Source organism: Mus musculus, chromosome 6, assembly GCF_000001635.26.
Source record: "Mus musculus strain C57BL/6J chromosome 6, GRCm38.p6 C57BL/6J".
NCBI lineage: Eukaryota > Metazoa > Chordata > Mammalia > Rodentia > Muridae > Mus > Mus musculus.
Window position 1 is genome coordinate 127882970 of NC_000072.6, and position 21310 is coordinate 127904279.

The following is a 21310-nucleotide window of genomic DNA, read 5'->3' on the forward strand; positions in this document are numbered from 1 at the left end:
AAGAAACCAAGGCCAGTTTCATCTGCTCTGCGAGGTCGGGAGGAAGCACCATCACTAAGGCTAGCAAGTTATCTGTGATTTGTGTCTGCATTGCTCCCACTGCCTCCAGGAACATGACTGGTTTCTCCTAGAAGGGATGGGCACGAGTCTACACACAGCAATTCAGGGGCCATAGGAGCAGCTTAACCAAGCAAGGCTGGCAGCAGGGCCGGAGTTGGGTTGTCAAGGAAACCTTCTTTGCCTTGCAAGTCTCCTAGGTAGTGATGGGAAGAGGTTCTGAAAGACAGGTTGATGTTCCAGGGTGGAGAAATGCAAGTTGTACAGTTCCTGACCTGTGAATGCTTGAAGGTCCACAAGTACTCAAGAGAGGGCGCGCGGGGAAGGAGGCGCTGCTTTCATGTTCTGTGCCTGCCTGTTCTGATACCACAGCCCTTAGGCACGTGCAGCTGTTAAACAACCCAGATGTGTTAAGGTCCAAGTGCTCAAGCCTGGATGGGATCCCAGCGCTTGAACGATGGGGAAGGAGGATCAGAAATTCAAAGCCCACTGGGATGTAGCCAGTGAGCAAAAACGGGTGCAGAATGGAAGTCAAGAACATCCGTTTGTGTTTTTTTGTTGGTGGTGATGGTGTTTGGGGGGGGGGGTGTTTGTTTTGTAGGGGGGTGGAGTTGGTTGTTGGTTTTAAGGGGGTGTTTGGTTGGTTGGTTTGCTTTCTTTTATTTTTTTCATTCAACCTAAACTTTAATGTAAAAACTCAGTATTTGATTCTGCAACTGGAAAGCTCAAGTGTTCACGTCGCCTCTGAGTGTCAGTCCACTCTGCTTTCAGATGGCTCTGCAGTCGGAATCTAACTCTGGTCAACCCAGTACCTCCACTCAGATGCAACAGTACACGCAAACAGTTGGCACCCCAAGGGCTGGGGCTACCGATTGATGGACCAGCACGCACGTCAAGGGCTGGGGGCTACCGATTGGTGAGCCAGCATGCACGTCAAGGACTGGGGCTACCGATTGGTGGGCCAGCACGCACACCAAAATCCTGCATTCCCTCCCCAACACCACCCTCTCCCACAACCAGTGAACGCCAGAATTGGGACACGGAGTAAGCCAGCGTGTAAATGAACACACCATTAATTTTTATATTAACACACATGAACTGATACTCTTTTGAATGCATCACGTTAAATAAAACACATCACAAAAATTAATTCCGCCTGGTGTTTTACCTGTTGAATTTGCACAGACAAATCACAGCTGCGTATTTTTACAGGCTAGTGGGAGATATTATGATTTTTTAATGCAATGTGAGATGGCTTGATAAAACCCAATTAACCCACCCGTTCAGCACCCCCAACACTTGACTCTTTTGTGCGATGTGAACACTTTGAAGGTTTCTCCCTTCACGTTATTGAAATGTGCTGTGTTTGTTGATGGGCGCCTGAAGTTTGAACACGGTTTTCTGATTGAGATCTGATGGTAGTACAGAGTTCTCAGGAGGGGCCTTTAAGAGGGACCTTTCCTGAGACCTGAGTTCTTTTCTTTGAGAGCATGATGGTACAGTGTCTGCCCTGTTCTGCCCATCTTCTCTTTCATAGCCCCTTCTAGCCTTATCCTACCAAGGGGCAAGCAAATACAACCACATCATTCTGGACTTATGTCGCTAAAGCCATGAGTTAATAGATTTCTTTTCAAAAGTAAATTACCCAGTCTCAGGTGTTATGTGACAGCAACAGAAAATAAATTTAGACATTAGCAATACCCGCCATGCCACGCAACAGACCCTCTCCCAATGACATTTCCCAATGTCTGAGGGTCTGTAACCTTAACCATTACCCCTCTCCACCTCTCTATCTTCATATGTTTAAATATGGCTCCCAGAAACCTTCAAATTACATATTGCTGGGGTTTTATTATTGTTGTTGCTGTTGTTGTTGTTCTAGATACTTAATGTCACTAGAGAGATTACTGGAGACGGAATATGTTAACCCAGATGTTTCCTTATATCCTGGTGTCCCAGATCATTAAAGGAATCTCCAGGACGTTTTCTAGTCTTCTCTCTCTAATTACTGTTATCTATTAATAACTCTCATGAGTATCAACTCCCCTTCATCCTTACCCCACACACCACACTTCTCCCTGCTTCAGCCTACCCCACCCTTCCCCAGATGGCCCCCAAATTTTCTCACCCTCTTTTTGGTACCCCTCCTCTTTACTGTCCAGTCTGCCTTGCATTTATTTACTTATTTGTTTTCATGTGTCTGAGTGTTTTCCCTGTATACGTGTCAATACCACATGCATTCCTGTGCCTGTGGAGGCCAGAAGAGGGCACCATATCCCCATGACTGGAATTGCAGATGGTTTTGCGTCATGATGTGGATGCTGAGAATAGGTCCTGATCCCTGGAAGAGCAGCCAGGACTCTTAACCCCTCTCCAGGCCTGTCTGCCTTGGATTTTACTGGCAGCTTCTCTGATCCTTTGTGACCATCCCTGTTCCTTGGAATTGCCTCATTTGAGTCAATCCAAGCCCTGCTCCTGGCCTTTATGCCATTAACCCTTCCCCTGTGACCCCATAGCCAAAAGGCCAGAGAGATGAAGCCTCACTATCTTTGGCCTCCAGCCTGTGCAACCATGTGTTAAACAAGCCTCTTTCTTTTAATATAACCTCATCTTGAGTATTCTTTTACAGCAACAGAAAATAAGCCAAGACCTTATCTATACTTGCCATACGGCACAACAGATGGAGATTTGCATGCAGGAGACCACTAGAAGATACTTCTGGTACAACACCTTAAGACAGAAGCAAACAAGGTTAGGCAGAGAATGGACTTGAATTAGGGTTTTCTTTGGGAAGCTGTGGAATTGGAGTGGATTTCAGAGCCCTCTAGAGCAGAACCAAGAGAGTCACCTTTGTGTGCTCTGCATTCGGCCGGTGGGTCCAGGATCCATATCCGAGCACCCCTCCACCTGCTGTATCTAGTGTGTCACCCCACTTTCCATCCCTGTGGTGAAATGCCTGCTATAAAGGACTTTGAAGGAGATGGAGGTTTCCTTTGGCTCATGCTGCCCCTGGTCCCCATCTCACAGGCTCCTCCTTCTGCTGCACAGCTCTGTAGACCTCTCTGCTGTGTCTTTTCCTTTCACCACCTGCATCCCCAGTTCATCTCTCAGAGAGATTACAGCCATGACCTCCTCTGAGTCCCTCCGTCCCACTTTCTTAGCCCATCTTCCATTGCTTCAATGAAATACCTGAGACTGAACAAAGTATAAAGAATTAAAGTCTATGGCCCATGTTCTACGGGTCAAAAAACAAACAAACAAACAAACAAATGGCCATGTCTGGCAAGGGCCTCATACTGTGTAAGGTCATGGTAGCAAGTGAAAGAGGGGAGTTATTTCTTTCAGAAATAAGGGGCAACACCATGCTATACAATAACCTCTGGTCTGTACACACACATGCTCATGCATCTGTATACACACGAACACACATCTGTTCACAGATGAACACATCCACACACATGGACATACATTCACACAAATAAAAACGAAATAGAAATAATCCACCCACTGGAGTAACCAGTCCACTGCGGGAACTGAGAAATGAGTCCTTACCACTCAAATGCTCTGAAAGGCCCCATGTCCCTGAACCCTAGCCGCCAGCTCTCAGGATGAGTTCCGAAGGAGACAGTCCCTATCTCATCTCTGCTGTGACAGGGCATTCTTAGCAGCCAGCTGGCCTCCGTAGCTAGGAACCCTCAGCTTTGCCTGCTTCCTGCGACTGAGTGGTCAACCTCACTGAATTTAGAGTCACCTAGGAAACGCACCTTCCGGTGCTTCTGTGAGGATGTTTTCAGAAAGGTTTCACTGAGGGATTGTGTGTGAAAACAGCTACATGGGAATCTGAATAACAAAGAAAAACAAAGCAAGCAAACTGAGCGCTTACATTTGCCCCTTCTGCCTCCTGCCGTCAAACACTCAGTGACCAGCCACTCCTGCTCTGGTGGCAGTGCCATTCAGTCTGTGATCCCCTGCACACTCGAATTTCCAGACAGAACAAACCCTTAAGTTTCTCTTGTCAGGTATTGTGGCATTGCGAGGAGAAAAATTAATAAGCTACCAAGCCTTGCTCACTGCAGTCAAGGCTGGCTAAGCACGGGCTGTTCCTCTTAGTAAATCACACAGGGTGCTCACCCACTGGCCGGGCAGTGTGTGTGTGTGTTGGGGGGGGGGGGGAGGGCGGTCAGCAACTCTTCACCCTCACCCACTGGCAGAGACTGGGTCTTGGTTGTCTGTCCTTCCACTGTGTTCCAGTACGGAAAGGGATCTGGCTTTTCTTTGGTTCCAAGGAGGGTAAAAGAAATGATGGTCCGCAGGATTTTGACTCCCCACCCCCACCCCACCCCACCCCCAAAAAAACCGGTTCCTGTGTCTCAGGAGTGAGGAGAGAAGTGGGAGGCTTGTCCCTACATCCCAAGGAACCTGTCATGGATTCAATTCTTCCGGGATCCTGGAATTTCCCCCCACTTCATGAGGATAAATCTAAGTCTGGGACAGTGATTACTGATGAGTGGGTGGGACGGGACAGAGGGCCATCCGCCTCTCTTCAGCCCCACCCCCTCCTCACAAGTTTCCTGGAGCCACTTCTGCACAACTGCCAGGACCGAGTGCTCAGTGTGCTCTGCTTTGGGTGGGAAAAAAAAAAAGCCAGCTCCAAACAAAGAGCAGCCCCGGTCCCGCCCGCCCCGGGCCTGTGGGCGCGTCCCCCAGTCTGAGTGAGAGGGGCAGCCAGCAGCCACCGCGGGCCAGTGGGCAAGGAGCGCAGGGTGGAGCGGGCGGCTGTGGCCAGGACAGCCACAATCACAGCTCCGGATTCCCGATCCCTCGCTGCATCCAGCCTGGCGGTTTTGGCCGGGTAAGTGCAGGTGGCGGCGGGAGACAAGAGCGCCGGTGGGGTTGACATTAAAGCACCAAGCCGTCCTGGCATGGCTCCTCCAGCTCAGCTGCCCGTCCCTGGCACGACCCCAGAGGGGCTCAGTGGCCAAGAAAGTTGCCCTTGGATGAGGATGAGGCAGCGGTGGGTGCGCGCATGGGTGTCGCACTGTGCTCAGCGGGGTAGGGGTGGGGTTGGTACTACTCTGAATGTCTGCCTTGCCTTTCTTGACTGGGTTGCCTTTAACTTTGTGCGCCCAGCTTTGATAGCTTGGGCCATACAGAGTGTCCTGTGTATGACTGGCCCTCCGTCAAATGCCCCCCCCCCCCGCTTTGTTAATCCCAAATACTAGGGGCTGTCTCTTGTTTGTTAGCAGAGGCAAAATGCCAAGTCCGTGGCTGCTGGACCCCATGCAAAACAGGGTCTGCTAGCTGCTGGCAGCTGCTGAGTCTAGGACACTGGGGGGTTGGTTGTTCCTAGGCAGTCTGCCGTCCCAGGCTGAGCTATCCACCTGGGCCCTGTTGTGTATCAGTGGAAACTGAGTTAGGCAGGCCTTGTCACCTATGTCTACGTGCTTGGCTTCCTGTGTTGAAGAGAGAATGAGGGGGATTCTGGAATGTAGGGGTTTTGTTTGAATTATGCAGTGCCCACATGTGACTAGTTGTAAAGCAGGGAGAGGACTAGTTGGCGTCTTAACTTGGGCTTAGATTGCAGAGAGCACAGGAAGAAGCAACCAGAGGCTGGCAAGTGGCACATATTGTGGCAGGAAGTAGGAAGGGGTACCAGAAGAAGAAACAATTTCTAGAAAATTCCTAAGTGCACTCCAGGGTGTAGAGTTACAGTATCGTAGGGTCTTGGGGAGAAAAAGAGGGTAGGATTGAGCAAGACTAGATGGTCTGTGTTTAATTAATGAATCACTATGAGACAGCTGGTGGAGTTTGGCAGCCTGGGCTTAGACCAGAACTTAGTAGGGAGTTTAGCTGCCATGACTATGTCCCAAAACTGTATCCCAGGAGAGTTATCAGAGCTCCATGGCGTACTGTACACAGTGGGGCCACTGACCAGGTCCTACTTGTCACCTAGGTGGTTGGAGGAACAATGTGGAGATGCCTGGGATGGGGCTCTAAGCAAGGGGGCGGCGCTGGGAACACAAGTACCCGCTAGTAGCTTGGGAGTGTCCTAGTGGCCTGCATCTGCTTGGTCAGTGGTGGTAGAGGGAGCCCCTACCCTCAGCACAAGAGGGGTGTCTGTCTGGAGCCTGTGTCTGGACTCTTAGTTGGAAATGTGGGAATTACAGACAGGCCTCACATAGTTTCTGTCTAAATATCTTCTGTGACACAGGAAAAAAAGAAAAACAGGCTTGCATGGTCTTCAAATACTCTGAGCATCTTACCTCTGCAGAAAGCACACTTTCAGAAGAGTGTAGGTAAGCTGGTCTGCCATCTTGCTTTTAGCCATAGGACCCCCTGCAGTTTGCTCCCCAGAAAAGTAGAAAGCAAAGAAGTTTGTTCCCCAAGCTCACAGGTTTAGGATATTACCTGCAGAATCCTGCCTTTTGTGGTATAGGACTCTGGCATGGCTTTAGACCCAAGTGCAGTTAGGAGGTGGGAGGGTTTCAGCATTGATATTCAGACAGTACCCAACACCAAGACATGGTTAGGTGGCTGTGACCCTTAGATGTCACCTAAGACTTCACAGAGACTTCCTCACAGTAACTATTTAGTTAATGTTTGTGGAAGGAAAAAGCCCTGGGTATGGGGGCCTAGAATCACAGAGTTAAGTATTATCTGGGATTCAGTCTGTGGCTGTTTCCCATTGGTCAACAATCAACCTCAGTACCATTCTGGTCTTTGGTACTGTGTCAGCCAGGTCCTTGGGGCCTTTCTTTCATTCTGGGTGGTTTGAGAGAGCAAAAGAGTTGAGCAATGAGAACAGGGATGTTCTACGAATTCCTCTGAGGGGCCACCTTTGCTGCTCATAACCTGGTCCTGTTCTGGCTAACCCTGTGGGCTCCTGGGTTCTGATAAAACACCACATACAGGGCAGATAAAACCGGGGAGGAGGTGACTTGTATAGTGTACGCATGCCCCATGTATTCATCAAGTGTCTGCCATAAGCCTGGCACTTGCAGGTCCTGAGGAATCTATGAAGATACAACTGCTTCCCCTAAGCTCTGGTCAATGATATTAACCTCACTCCCAGGAAGAGATGGAAAAACAACAGGGTGGAAACCACATGACACTCACAGGCCCGTCCCGGCTTTGCCCTTCCTCCTGTGTGACCTTTTATGAGTCCCCTGACCTCACTGTGCTTTAATTTCCCTCTCTGTAGATCTGGGAAGGGATCTCTTCCAGTGCAGTGTGGGACTGGTTGAGGACAGCTGGGACGATTGGCAGAGGCCTTGGGTCTTGTCTGATGACCTCAGTGAAGTAGATGGAAGATAGCTTTGTGGGCAGAATGGCGTGCATGAGGCAGGCAGGTACTGCACACTGTGGCTGACGTGGGAATGGTGGAGTCCTATGAATTATGCACAGACCAGCCTTTTTTTCCTTTGGGACATCTCCTCTGGTCCCTGACTATGGTAGAGTTGGTAAATCCATTGGGAAGGATTCGGAGATGTCACAGTGTGGTGTTGTTGGAGGAGACATATCACTGGAGGTGGGCTTTGAGATTTCAAAGGCCTATACCAGGTCTGGTGTCTCTTTCTCTGCCTGCTGCCTGCAGATTAGGTTGTAAAGTTCTCAGTTACTGCTCCAGCACCATACTAGTCTGCTTCCTGTGTGATGGTCATGGACTAACCCTCTCAAATTGTCTAAAAGTATAAAAATGCCCCCCTCCCCCGCTAAACACTTTCTTTTATAAGAGTCACCTTGGTCAGAGTGTCTCCTCACAGCAATATAACAATAATTAAGATGCTATTCCTCAAGCACACCTGCGGGGTGCAGCCCCCATCCAACAGCCTCAACCTGCCTTTTCTACGACCCTCTTGAAAAGTGTACGCTCTCCAGGAACTGAGACTATTACACAGGGTTCTGGAAATGTGAGGCAGACTTCTCTGGGCAGGTCCTTGCTGTGGTCTGAAGCATTGAGCAGGCTCCCCTTATAGTGAGGCTGTAGGATGGCCCCTCAGGGCTTCTCAGCCTTACCCCATGTGACTTCATGTTTTAAAGGACCTTTGTTAATCGATTTTTAACCTACACAAGATATTTGTTTTAGTTTTAAAAAACCTAAAAGACCTGGCACCCGGTGGTTTAATTGTGCCATGTTTGTATTCTTTTCTATGTTATATCATTTTCATTTTAAGCCATCAGTTTAGGCCCTTCACTAATAGAGCAGGTTCGAGGATGTTTACAGAGAAGGAAAGCAAAGGTTGGGCTGGGGACAGCAATTTTCCAGTATGTCTGAGGCCTTGAGGAAATGGAGACTTAGTCAGGTAAGGGTCTCCATTTCTCCGAGCGTTCTTGAAATATTGCAATGAAGCATCGCTCTCAGAGCTACCTCAGGTGGGTGGGCACCAGCCTCCCGGCACCTGGAGACCACCTCAGCCTTCCCTGGCTTTGAACCTGTGTCCCTCCGAATCAGCTGAAGACGAGATGGGATGATCTATCCTTTTAGCCCTACGAACTAGCAGAAAGCTTGACTAACAGAGAGTAGATATCCACTGAAGGCTTATGGCATGGGCATTTCAGAGAGAGTGCCAGTCGTAACTGGCGATGTATCTTGGGAAGAGTTCTTCCACCAGTCAGAACCACCGTATAATTTGGGGGACACACTTCAGCACGGAAACGCAGAAGTCCACTTCGCTGTGCAGGAGACACCAGTAGGAACACAGAAACCCAAAGCCTTTCCTTTCTCCTTTGTTCTCTCTTGGCTCATCATGTTATTATCTCCTAACACTAAATGACATTCTGAGTAAAGAAGGATTGATTTTAAGTGACCAGTGTGACTTCTGCCACTAAGCGTTCGGCCATGCAATTCCCAGTTAAAAAAAGCCAACATCAAAGCATTTGACTTGTTTGGAAATCACCCAGCTCTCACAGTGCACAGGTTATGGGTGTGCTTGGCTCTTACTGAAAGGATAGCGATGCACAAAACAGGTCCAGCTGTAGCTCATGTCCTTCTACAGACACAGACTGCGACAGCTTTCAGCCTTGTGCTCCTACAGAGGAAAGAGGGCCCGAGGAGAGCTGGGGCCCTGTCAGGTTCTGTCTTCTCACCCACTGTCTGTGTTGGCTTCATTTGCCATGCAAACAACTAGCTCTTGCAGGAAGCAATCCATGAGGAAGATGGGGCACGACAACCTGCTTCTCAGGATGCTGGCCCTGCCACGTGCATTGGAAGCAGTTTCTGCTTCCAGCACAGGAACCTCAGGACAATTACAATGGAACACCTTATCTTATGCGGACTCTCGGAATCCTGGGCTTGTGCCACGTGAAGCAGCAGGGAGGGACGAAATGTGTGCAAATGTGTCCCTTTCCCACATCCATGTCCCGCTGGACCATTGGGCTTTACGAATAAAACTCAAGTTCAAAGGTGGCATTGTTAAGCATCTCAAGCTACCAACAGCAGAACAGTGACCCAGACTAGGGTCCTTCAGAGCCCATGGCCTTGTGAGCTACCCTGATTGCATGGCCATGAAGCTGCCTGGACCCATAATTTGGCTTTCATTGGGGTCATTTTAAGATGGTGAGCTGGCTAGTGTTATGCCAACTTGACACAGGGTAGAGTCATCTGAAAGGAAGGAACCTCAACTGAGAAAATGCCTCCAGAAAAATCTGGCCAATGGGCATTTTACTAATTAATTATTAATGAGAGAGGTCCCAGCCCAATGTGGGTTGTGCCATCCCTGGGCTAGTGGTCCTGGATTCAATAGGAGAGCAGAATGAGCAAGCCATGTAGGCAAGCCAGTAAGCAGCACGCCTCCATGGCCTCTGCACCAGCTCCTGCTCTGAATTCCTTCAGTGATGAATAGTGATATGGAAGTAAAAGCCAACTATCTTTTCTACCTAAGTTGCTTTGGTCGTGGGGTTTCAGCACAGTAATAGTGACCCTAACTAAGGCAGGTGGTGTCCCAGTTAGGACAGAACAAACCCTTCCAGCAGAATGGGGACATGGTGAAAGTTTTTATTTCTATGTCCAGGTCTCTGTCTTTCTGATTTCATCATTTGCATTTCTGTTATGCGTTGTGTGTTGGGAGAGGGGTGCATAAGTCCAATCCTCAATGTCACTAATACATACATATATACATGCACAAGAAAATACATAAATGGCTCAGAAGAAAGCCAGGTGCAGTGGCACATGTCTATAGTGCCAGCTACTCAGAAGGTTGAAGCAGCAGGATTATTGAGATTCAAGGCTAGCCTGGGCATCACAGCAAGCCCTCTCTCAAAACAAAACTCCAGGAGAAAATAAGAAAGGGTAAGGAGGGGGGTGAGCATTGTACACATGGTCTGAGGTTTGAAACAGACTGAGAGCAACACTGTCCTCGCTCTTGGTCTTAAGGATGCTTGCTCACTGTCTGAGCATGCTCACGTTTGCACCAAAGCTGAGCAGATAAGAGGGATGAAGGCTTTGTCGTCGAGCGTACATTCTTTTCGTTAAAGAAAAAAGATATGAGCAGAGAAGGGGCCGTGAAAAAGTACCAAGGAACTTCAGCTTGGGCACTCAGAGCCATAGAGCAGCGGGCTTTCTAGAAGCTGGAGACTGCTCTGTGAGGGGGCAGAGCTGGTGAGATCGGAGGTGTGAGCAGAATCACAGGGAGGGAGGGAAATCACAGGTAAGTGGCCAGGTGCCTAGGGGCTTTCAATTGCAGCAAACCTGAAGTTCTATTCAAGTTCTCAGAGAGCAGGTACCAGTAGTAGAGTGAGCTAGGTGGGGGTGGGGTCAGGGAAGGCACCGCCTCCCTTTGTAATGCAGAAAGGACAGTGGTGCAAGCTAAGCCTGGAGAAGCCACGTTATCATTGCCCGGGTTTCAAGTACTTTTCTAATCACTGTATGAACTATTTGACAGGTGAGACCCAGGGGAAGAGAGGTCCACACTGCTCCTGTTTCAAAGCAAAGCAGAGTGACTATAGAGGCGTAGCCTCAGATTGCCTCCTGTCGCTGGCAAAAAGGAAAGAGGCTACCATTCACCACATAACACAGTCAGGAAGCACAGAGCTCAGGCAAGAAGATTCAAACACTTTTCTTAGGAGTTATCAAGTCCTTAGAAAATACATTTCCGGTGACTTGGGATGGAACGCCACTGTTTATTTACCAGGAGCCTTGGCAGCTTCCGTCCCCGATTCAGTGAGTGGCATCAGCAGATTCACATCTGAGTCCCCAAGTGAACACCCAAATTGAAATTTAGACTCAAGACTGTTCTTACATTCACAACACAGACAAGCTATCTTACACATCTGTGTTGTGGGGAGACAGCAAACCCAGCCAGGAGGCTGGACACCTGGGATCTCTGGCTGCAGAGGAAACCCTACCTCTGGCCGTGACTCTGAAACTGCCAGATCTGGCCTTGTACTGGAGACATGGCCATTATCTTTGGTATGGGCAGGCTTGTCTGTTGCCCCTAAAAGGAAAAGAGTGTCAGCTGCCCTGTGAGGTGAGGGAGTCTTCCAACCTTTGGTTCTATGGAATCCCTTGGAACCCAGATAATCTGATGTAACATTTTTCACATGACTACAGAGTCACACACACACACACACACACACACACACACACACACACACACACACATACCCTTTCTAGGAAGGAATGGTCTTTGGGCTAACCGCTAAGCCATGGTGCCTTATTCCAGACATAAGACAGACACTACTTGGAAAACAAAGGAGAAATTGTGCAAATCCCAGTCTGGAAAGAAAGACGAGTGTCTGCATCACTGGGGCACTTTTGTCCCATGCCCAAGACTCAGAGGGAGCGTGTGTCCATCTGGTTCACAGTAAGCAGTCCATGGCTATGCATAAGCAGAGAGTAATGTACACACTATGGAAGCCTGTGGGGACAGTCCTTCCTCCTCCCCAAAATGCACAGAATGGATGGAGAGACTGGGGATCTCTTCCTGCTGCGCTGAAACTGGGGGAATCTGGATCTGGCAAATCACTACCAAGTGTTATCACCTGCTGGAGGGTGTGGTAGACGGCAGGGCACTGCTTCTGATGCCTTAGTGCAGACTCTGCTCTTGGGGGAGTGCTGGAGAGACAGCTGGAAAGGTACACAGCAGCTACCACGTTGGAGTCACATGGACTCAGAGCAGGAGGCCCCAGCAGCCAATCCACTCAGTGACCTCAGCCCAGGATTGGGTCCAGAAAGCTGTGGCAGCACTGTGAGTCCATCCGGGAGCTGCCTTTGGGGGGCGGAGGTGAGCCAGCACCAATCCCTGGGCCGCTGATGCTGGGGTCTAAGCTGAGGTCTGAGCACAGGGGTGCTGCCCAGAAGAGTCCTGAAAGTGTTGTGGTAAGAAGCCAGATGCAACAGACCAGAGGACACGGGGGCCTTGAAGATAGGAAATACTTGAAAGAAAACCACAGTTGGGAAGTAGAGTAGAGGTCTCCAGAGGCCGTGGGAGGGGCAGAGAAATGGGTATTTCAGTGTGCCGGGCTCTCATCTTGGGTGATGAGGAAGCTCTGGAAGTGTAAAGGGTGAGAGGAAAATGCATATGAATATATTTAATACTGTGGAATCGTGTGTGTTAAAATGGTTACCATGGTAAATTTTATATCGTGTAGATTTGACCACGATGAAAATGGGTGAAGTAGGGGTGGCTGGAGTCCAGAGATCCGCAGCAGACGAACCATCTATGACATGAACGGCTTTCAGTGACCTCCTAGGGCCCTTCAGTTCCTGCTGCTCCTGGGGTTGTCTGACCTTGGACACCTGTGCAATGATAATACTCACCAAAGAATTAGAAGACATGGTCTCAGAGCCCTAGTGCTGAGGCTGTGTTGTGGTCCCAGCTTTGGGGGTGCATTGGAAGAAGGAGATAATGATGAGAGGAGCTTAACCTGGAGGGGTGCTCAACACCCATCTCCCAGCAGCAAAAGTACGCTTGACTTACAGTTCTGTATATTGGAGTCTACTGAAAAAGTCATTTGGAAGAACATACTTCCAGAACACCAACTCTGCCCGGTACAGATAAAGAAACTGAGGCACAGAAAGGGATAGATAGCACCTCAATCACCGACAGCCAGTAGGGAGCAGAGGGGATCCCTGACACACGGGCCTCTGCTTACCCACCCCAATACTGCCTTGAAGCCAGTGGAGTTCCAAGCGGGCCCCATAAAGAGTCCCTTTCCTTGGCAATCCTTTGAACCAAGGAATTCCCTCAGCCCCTCCATTCTCCCGGGTCTAGGAGTAAATTGCCCCATCCTTCACCCAAGGCAGGGAGCAAGCAGCTCCTGAGGGTATGGGCTGTGAACAGTGCCCACCCTGGATGAAGAAAAGAGTGCCCTTTCTTCCAAGGAGACCTAGCTTCTTTTAGTGCAGACAACAGGGAAGTTACAATGTATGCACATCTCTGAATGGGGCAAGCATGGGCTCTGTCTTCAGTACAAGTAGGCTGGTTTGTCAAGAGTGCTCAGAATATGAGGCAAGACCCTAAACTTTCTGAAGAGTGTGGTTGAAGCTCCAGATGCGCAAATCCAGCCTGCTGTGCAGTGGTTTCCCTAGGTGGGGGTCAGGGTTGGCTCCTCACCCTAAGCTCCATCCACTTCCCTGGCTGGATCTACACATGCAGTTGCCAGCCTGGAACAGTTGCCAGGGACTGATGTAGTTGTTGGCTGGTCCTTTGTGGGCTCTCTGCTATGTCCAACAGAGGCACAGGACATCAGTTAATATATACCTGATGGTCCCTTCCGATAACCATATTTTCAGAACTCATTTAAATGAATGTTCGTTCTCCAGCCTCAGACTCAGATAGCCACTTGAGTTTGTTTAACTTAACCTCCTAAGTGGTGCCTGTAATTCCTATCCCTGGACCAGAGGAACAGACCCCAGTACTTATGAAATCCAGGTCAAAGCCTTGAGCGTGGCATTCACTCTTATCCAGCTCCTTTTCCTATAAACTATCACCAGAATTCCCTCTTCAGCACCCCTGCAAGTACGTCTTGGCCTTGACCTTCATACACTCTGATAAAGTGATATAACTCTGCCTGTTGCCCCAGTGCTGAGGGTTTGGAGGTCAGAGACGGCCTCATTAATTCTTTTCATCCTTTTTCTATCTCTACCACCTACCATGTGTGTACACATATGGGGGCCTTAGACATTCAGTGAATTAATAGACTCATTATCTAATCTCAGGGGAAACTGATACATAAATAACTACTCAGTGCTGAGTGAGGAGAAGCCTGAGGCAGAGCAGTAAAAAGGGGGGGAAGGATGGGTTCCCAAGATGCTCACTGAGGAGGATGCAAAGGGGGCGCTAGGACGTAAGGACAAGGGATGACATTGGATGGGTAGGTGGAGGGTCCCTTCAAAGGGAGGCCTGAGGGGTGGGGGTGGCAGGGAAAACTAATAACTTTATTTTGAATGGACTGTGGCCCTGGGTGAGTCTGGATCTCAGCAGGCTCCGATAGCTGTCCCTAAGTTTCCCTGAACGGAACTATATTTAGTCACGGTCCTTGAAGGTAGAAGGTTCAAGAGCATCACATGGCTTCTGGAGGGGGTACTTTATGCTGTGTGCTCTCATGCTGTAGACAGAAGGGTAAGAGGAGGTGAGGGACAGTGAGCAAGAGGAAGCCCAATCTTGTTTCATAACAAACCACAGGAGACAATTAGGCCACCCTGTGAGAGTGCCATTAATGGCTCTTATCTGGCTCTCTCTCTCTCTCTCTCTCTCTCTCTCTCTCTCTCTCTCTCTCTCTCTCTCCCCCCCCCTGCTCTGCTCTGCTCTATTGAAGATTAAGTTTCTAATACATAATCTTTGGGGCCATCTTCCAATCATGGCAATTACGGCTCATTGGAGACACTCAAGAGGAATCAAAAGAGAATGAGACCATGAAGCCAGTGAGGCCGTCTCTTAGTCACTGATCTATTGCTGTGAAGAGACACCATGACCACAGCAACTCATAAAATGAAGCATTTAGTTGGGGTTGACTTATAGTTTCAGGGGCTCGGTCCATTATCATCATGGCAGGGAGCATGGCAGCATGTAGACAGGCGCTAGGGAGACCTATACATCTATCTGAGACCTGTACATCCTGATGTAAAGGCAGCAGGCATCAGTTACACACTGGGCCCACATTGGCTTTTGAAACCTTAAAGCCCACCTCCAGTGACACACTTCCTCTAACAAGGCCACACTTCCTAATCCTTCTAATCCTTCTCAAACAGTGCCACTTGTTGATGAATCAGCATTCAAACATAGGATCTATGGGAGCCATTCTCATTCAAACAATCACAGGCCATATCAGTGCTTACCAGTGATGGTGTTTCAGAAGGAAGATGTGGTCGGGGTTTTGGCTTGGTGGCTTTAACGTAAGTCCAGTATCATGAAGCTCTGGGTCCCATCCCCAGCAAACATACAAAAAGAAGGGAGGGTTTGGGAAATGAAGGTGGGCCAGTGTCTCAATTTCATGAAGAAGGCTGAAAGCCATCTCTTTTCTTGGCAATTAGAAGTGACTTTGAGAAATATGGAGAGGTGCCCATCAGACAGTAGAGAGTTCAGAATGTCTGGGTGAGGGAATGACCTCAGACCTAAGTGGCAAAAGGAAGGTTAATCTTTCTTGTCAACATGGCTGGACTTAGACTCACCTAGGAGACTTGCCTCTGAGTGTGCCTTTGATGATGTTTCCAGAAAGGTTTAATTGATGAGGGGGAAATTCACCCTTGAATGTGGACTTCACCATCCAATGGGCTTAAGTCCTGGACTGAATAAATGAAAGAAAAAAGAAAAAGGAAGCCAGCTGTACACCAGCCCCCTCCCTCCCTCCCTCCCACCCTCCCTACCTGTCTCATGATTATGGATACTGCATGACCAATCGTCCCATACTTCTGCCACCATGTCTTTCCCACCATGATGGAGTCTATCCTTCAAACTTTGAACAAAAACAGCTGTCTTTCTTAAGTTGCTTTGGTCATATATTTTATCATAGCAACAGGAAAAGTGATATGTCATCGAATAACTAGAGGGAGACAGGACCTGGGAGCACATGGGAGGCCAGAGATATAGGGAGACTGGGAGTAGACATAGCATTGAACCTGACCTCACACCAGCTGTCGTTCTTTCTAAGGGAGGTCAGGTTCCCCTCATCCAGAGGCAGAGCTACCGCAGAATTTCATTTCTTCTTTTCTGAGAGAGACATTAACCAGAGAAGACTGACTCCCAGAGAAGCAATCCAGGGAGAAAAACAATACTGAGCTGCTGAAACAAAACGCAGCAGGACAGTAGCTTGAAACATAAATTGTCTCCCAGGTAGCAGTCCAGGATGGGTCGGCAGCTCCACTGCACAGTCATTATAGATCCTGATCACACAGTCTCATTTCTTTCCCTGTCATGCAAGGGACACTGTGTGTGCCGAGACCAGCTGCACCAGCATCAGCTGGACACAATGTTCACTGCCTGCCTCAAGACTTTGAATGATATTTCTAGAGGAGGCTCCAGCTCCCAGTGGTGTCATGGTGGCAGTTGTGTGGCTTTTACAGTTCTGGGGACTGAGACACATGCCCAGCTTTCCTTGTGTTACTGCACAACTCCTGAACCCTCTCTATATGGTCTTTGTTACAGTCCTTAAGCTGCACCCACAGCAAACACTGGGGAAGTCTGGGACGCCGAAGGCTCACCACCAGGAGCTCTGAAGGCAGTGTTGACTACAATGGCAGGATGTAGCTTGGGCTTCCGGAGGGGACTTGATGACTGTGGATTTCAGAGCAACACACAGTTGGAGAAACCCACCAAGGTGGAAAAGATGGAGTGGGAAGATAGAGGCTGGGGAGTATGGGAGATTGCAGACAGATGGCATGACACTAAAGCGATGAGCCTGCATTTAGCATCCACCCAGGACTTTTTTTTAAAGTGAACGGAACATTACTGATAATTACAATAGCAAGACAATAGGCATCACTGGTATTGTCCCAGACACAATAGGTGTAAACATGACATTGGGTGAGAATATGGAAACATGTCACCTGCTAAAACTGCCTGAGCACCTTCAGCTTGCTAACCGTGTGACCTCTGTCTGACCTCAGTGGCCCTTTCTGCATCTGTAGCAGGAGACAGTTCTAATACTCATCTCCTGGGGTGCCTGTGAGCCCTAAAGAGATTTACTTATGACAGACTCTGAGTCACACCCAGTGTGTCATGTGCGAGGGCTGCTGGGCACCTCTATCAGGGATGCAGAAATGATCCGAGATAACCGCGATCAAAGCACTTGAAAGGGACACTTTTGCCTGACTCAGTAAGGGAGGCCGTCCTTGTAGTCCATAAGAAAGCTACAGCTTGGCATCAGAGAGAGCTACACACAGGACTGGGGCCAGAGGCTGGGTGTCCTTCAGCCTCCTTAAGTCATTGGGGTTGAGGAAGGTGACATAAGCACCGAGATAGATGTCACCATCTGCATTTGATGACCTCATGCCCACTGTGATGGCCAAGGCCATGTGGGTGGCACCTGCTGGAGCCCTGGCTGTAAGTCACCCAGGCTGCAGCGTGCCTTTCAGCACCCACACATGTAAAGTGTGTGCTTCCTGCTCTCAGGTTGGAAGCCATCAGTGCTATCTTCCTACTTGTTTTAAAAAGACTTTCCTGCCCATACCAGTGTACTTCGCTAAATAAAGGTCTTGGCTTCTTGTAAGGGGATGATAATGGTCAGCTGGGAGCAGGGTCTCTCTAGTAACCATCTTTCTGGTCAGAGACACTAGTAAGCAAAGTGGACACCGGAAGAGAGGACCTGGAGCTAGCAGACACAGACAGTATGTTACTTGGGGTAACCCAGATGCTGTAACTGGGGTCTAGAATGTTCCCAAAGGCCTCTGAGTAGAGGTCTCAGCCCCCAAGGTGGTGTTATTGGGAGGGGCTGATACCTTCAAGAGGTGGAGTCTAATGTAAGAAAGTTAGGTCACTGGGATGTGTCCTTAAAGGGGCTATTGAGACCCTGTCCCCACACTGTGTTTCCTGGGCACCATAAGGTCAATAGAACTGTGTCCCCCCTCCACCAGAGGCCCAGAGTGACAGTGCCTAGCAGCTGTGTGCATTGGAACCCCTGAAACCATGAGCTAAAATTAACCTTTCCTCTTTTAAGTTGACTTTTCCCTGGCATTTTTGTCACAGCAACCGAGATTTGACACACCACCCACTTTCCACTGTGTCCTTGCTTTCTCCCTGAAGGCTGTTGGCCACCATAATGAGGGGAGAAAGGGGGCAGAGGCAAAGAGCAGGGTTGGGATGGCTGTGTGTATGGCAGAATGACCTCTGGAAACTGCTGCAGCTGAGACAATTCTACTTTATTGTGTCAGGGATAGGGTGTATATGAGTGTTTTCAGGGGTACCGGTGGAAAGGGCTAATTGGTCATGGCATCAAGCAAGCAGGAAAGGCTGACTGCATATAGTACAGCACCTAATTATCATGTGGGCAGGAAGCCAGAGCGGGATGTGTGCTGAGTGCTGCAGCTTGCAGAGAGCTCTGTACAAGGTGATATTTCAGACAAGGCCAGCGACCTGTGTTCAAAGGCAGGCAGAGACAGGGAAGTCCCACTGATAAAGAGGGACTTTTTGCACTGATAGAGTACCATTTTGCATCCAGCACTGAAAGCCATCTGGTCATGGGGATTGCTACCTTAATAGCAAGGTTCCCCGACATCCCACTGTCCTTCGCTGAGGAAGGCCTTCAAGATCCGGATTCAATCATCCCTTGAGCATTTCAGGACATGAAGTATTTGCAAGTTCTCCAGTCCATTCAATCCTCAAAACTACCCAGAAAGGAGACAGAACTGGCCCAGCACCATCTCCAATTTACAAAGCAGGATGCTGAGTCCCTGGAGGCCATTCGGCTTGCCAAGGATCACAGTGCTGGAGGTGACAGCTGGTGCTCACACCCAATGATTAGTGCTGCTCTTGTGTTTGTTTATTCACTGACACTTGTCATATGTGTCAGGAAGTTCCTGTTTCAAAGATCAGACTACAATTTTTTAAAGGAAAAAAGTCAGAACCACTTAGCAGAAAGTGACAGCAAACAGAACCGGAGGAGACTGTGTGCACATGCATGTGCGCACATGTATATTCACATGTGTGTATATATGAATCTGTATGTACTTGTGTGTGTACACTGAGTGTGCATGTGTGCATATGTGTGCACACATGTGTGTATGTGTATATGTGTGCTTATGTGTGTGTCAGTGTGTGTGCATGTGTGTGTGTATATATATATATATATATATATATATATGTGCATGCTTGTGTAAATGCTTATGTGTATGTATGTATGTGCATTCATGTAGACACATGTATGTGTACTTTTGTAAGTATGTGAGTGTGTGTGATGTGTGTGTGTACAGTGTGTACATATAGGTATATATATATATATATATGTGCACATGTATGTATATATGTGTATGTATATGTATACATGTGTGTGTGTGTGTGTTTGTCTAGGTCTATCTCAGTGTGTATGTGTGTGTTGCATGTGCATATTCATGTGGAACCTGATGGGAGCACACAGCTAAAAACAGGGCAGGGGGTGGATTCCCACATATAACACACGTTGGTGCTGCAAATGAGGCCAAAAAAGTCCCATCCTGTCCTTACTTAGGAAAGCATCAAAGAGGACTTAGAGACTAAGTATTCTTACTGCCAGGATCTTAATTCAAGGTCCACCTACAGCACCATCCACGAGACTCTATAGTTAGCAATCAACCCTTAGTCTGATCCAAACAGTGGCCCACATCCATCCACGTGTATGCAGGAGCTAACATCAACACTCTGACAAAGTAGTGCCTCCCCAGAGACGCAAGCTCATGCCTACATGCCTCACTGTGGAGCTCACAACCAGACGATTCCAAGTCTCCAGCTCAGGCAGCCAGAAGCAAGGAAGCGCTCAATCTGGAAGGTTCTATGAGCATCGGCAGTTCCTTTGTAGTTCACGGACTGCCATCTTAACTCAGGGCTGCTGCCTCCTACGGTCCCAAGTGCAGTCTACACCCAGGACAGACACCATGATCTTACCTCTCACATGAGATCATCAAGCTGAAGGAATCGGAAAACAAAAGTTAGAGCTACAGGAGACCGGTCAAGACACACTGTCCTGCTAAGGCTCACCCTCAGCATCCCACCAGGGGACTGAGCAGCAAATTAGGGACACACAGGGACCCTCAGCTTAGCTTCCCTCTCTAGTCCTCAGTCATAACTGCCAACCAGGAGTAGGGATCTTCTGTGGACCGCAAAACCACAACATGACCTGTGGCTCCTCCTGGTATCCAGGGCTTGGCTTCAGTTCTCAGTGAAACAGGCAGACTGGAAAAATGGCTCCATAGAGAAAAAGACCCTGCTGTGAAAGCCTGAAGGCCTGAGTTCAGATCCCCAGAACTCACATTAAAAAAGAAACAGAAAATAGTATACGGGTCTGTAATCTCAGCACGATCCTACTGGAAATGGGAGGCGGAGGCAAGAGAGCTGCTGGAAGTTTGAGAGCCAGAGATAATAAATAAGAGCCCTGCCCTTGTCTCAAAAAAAAGGTAGAAAGAGCATCAATACCTAAAGTTGTCCTTTTACCTACACACACTAGCACACACACACACAAGCACATACATACAAGTGCACATATACATGCATACACACACACAAGCACAGACATACACACACACACAAGTACGCACATACATGCACACACACAGAAGCACACACACACAAGTGCACACACACAAGCACACACACATGCACACACATATCTAAGCACACACACACGTGCACACACACAAGCACACACACATGCACACACATATCTAAGCACACACACACAAGTGCACACACACATGCACACACATATCTAAACACACACATGCACACACATATCTAAGCACACACACACACACATCCAAGGATCATGTGGCTCCTTCCAAACACCCCTGCAGCTCTCAGCTCTGAAATGACTGAGAGCCCTCCCAGCTTCTTGGCCTTGTCAGAACCATTCCTGACTCCACCAGGACAGCAGGCCCATCTGGGCTCCATCTATGGCTTCTCATCCTCTGAGCTCTTTGAGACCCATTCCCTGGGAATGGGGGTTGGAGGGGCAGGCTTGCAGATGAGAGAGAAAGAGTCATCCCCAAGTCTTTCAACTGGTGACATTACATATCCAGTCCTCAGGAATGGCCCAGAACATGACATCAACATGACATCTGCTCTTGCTTTTCTAAGAAGGCCTGTGGCATGCCTGTGAACTTAGCAGCCCCTGAATCCAGCTTTGTTCC

The 21310-nt window shown here is 48.7% G+C and overlaps 1 protein-coding gene across 2 annotated transcripts in view; it reads left to right on the forward strand.

Annotated features, from left to right (window-relative positions):
• Window positions 1-4539: 4539 nt before the first annotated feature.
• Tspan11 (tetraspanin 11) overlaps window positions 4540-21310 on the forward strand; it is a 65523-nt gene continuing 48752 nt past the window's right edge. Inside the window, exon 1 of one of the 2 annotated variants that reach the window (XM_017321722.2) lies at window positions 4540-4909. The gene's annotated coding sequence lies outside the window, so the exon portion shown is untranslated. The remainder of the gene's footprint in view (window positions 4910-21310) is intronic. The other variant, NM_026743.3, reaches the window with a different exon arrangement.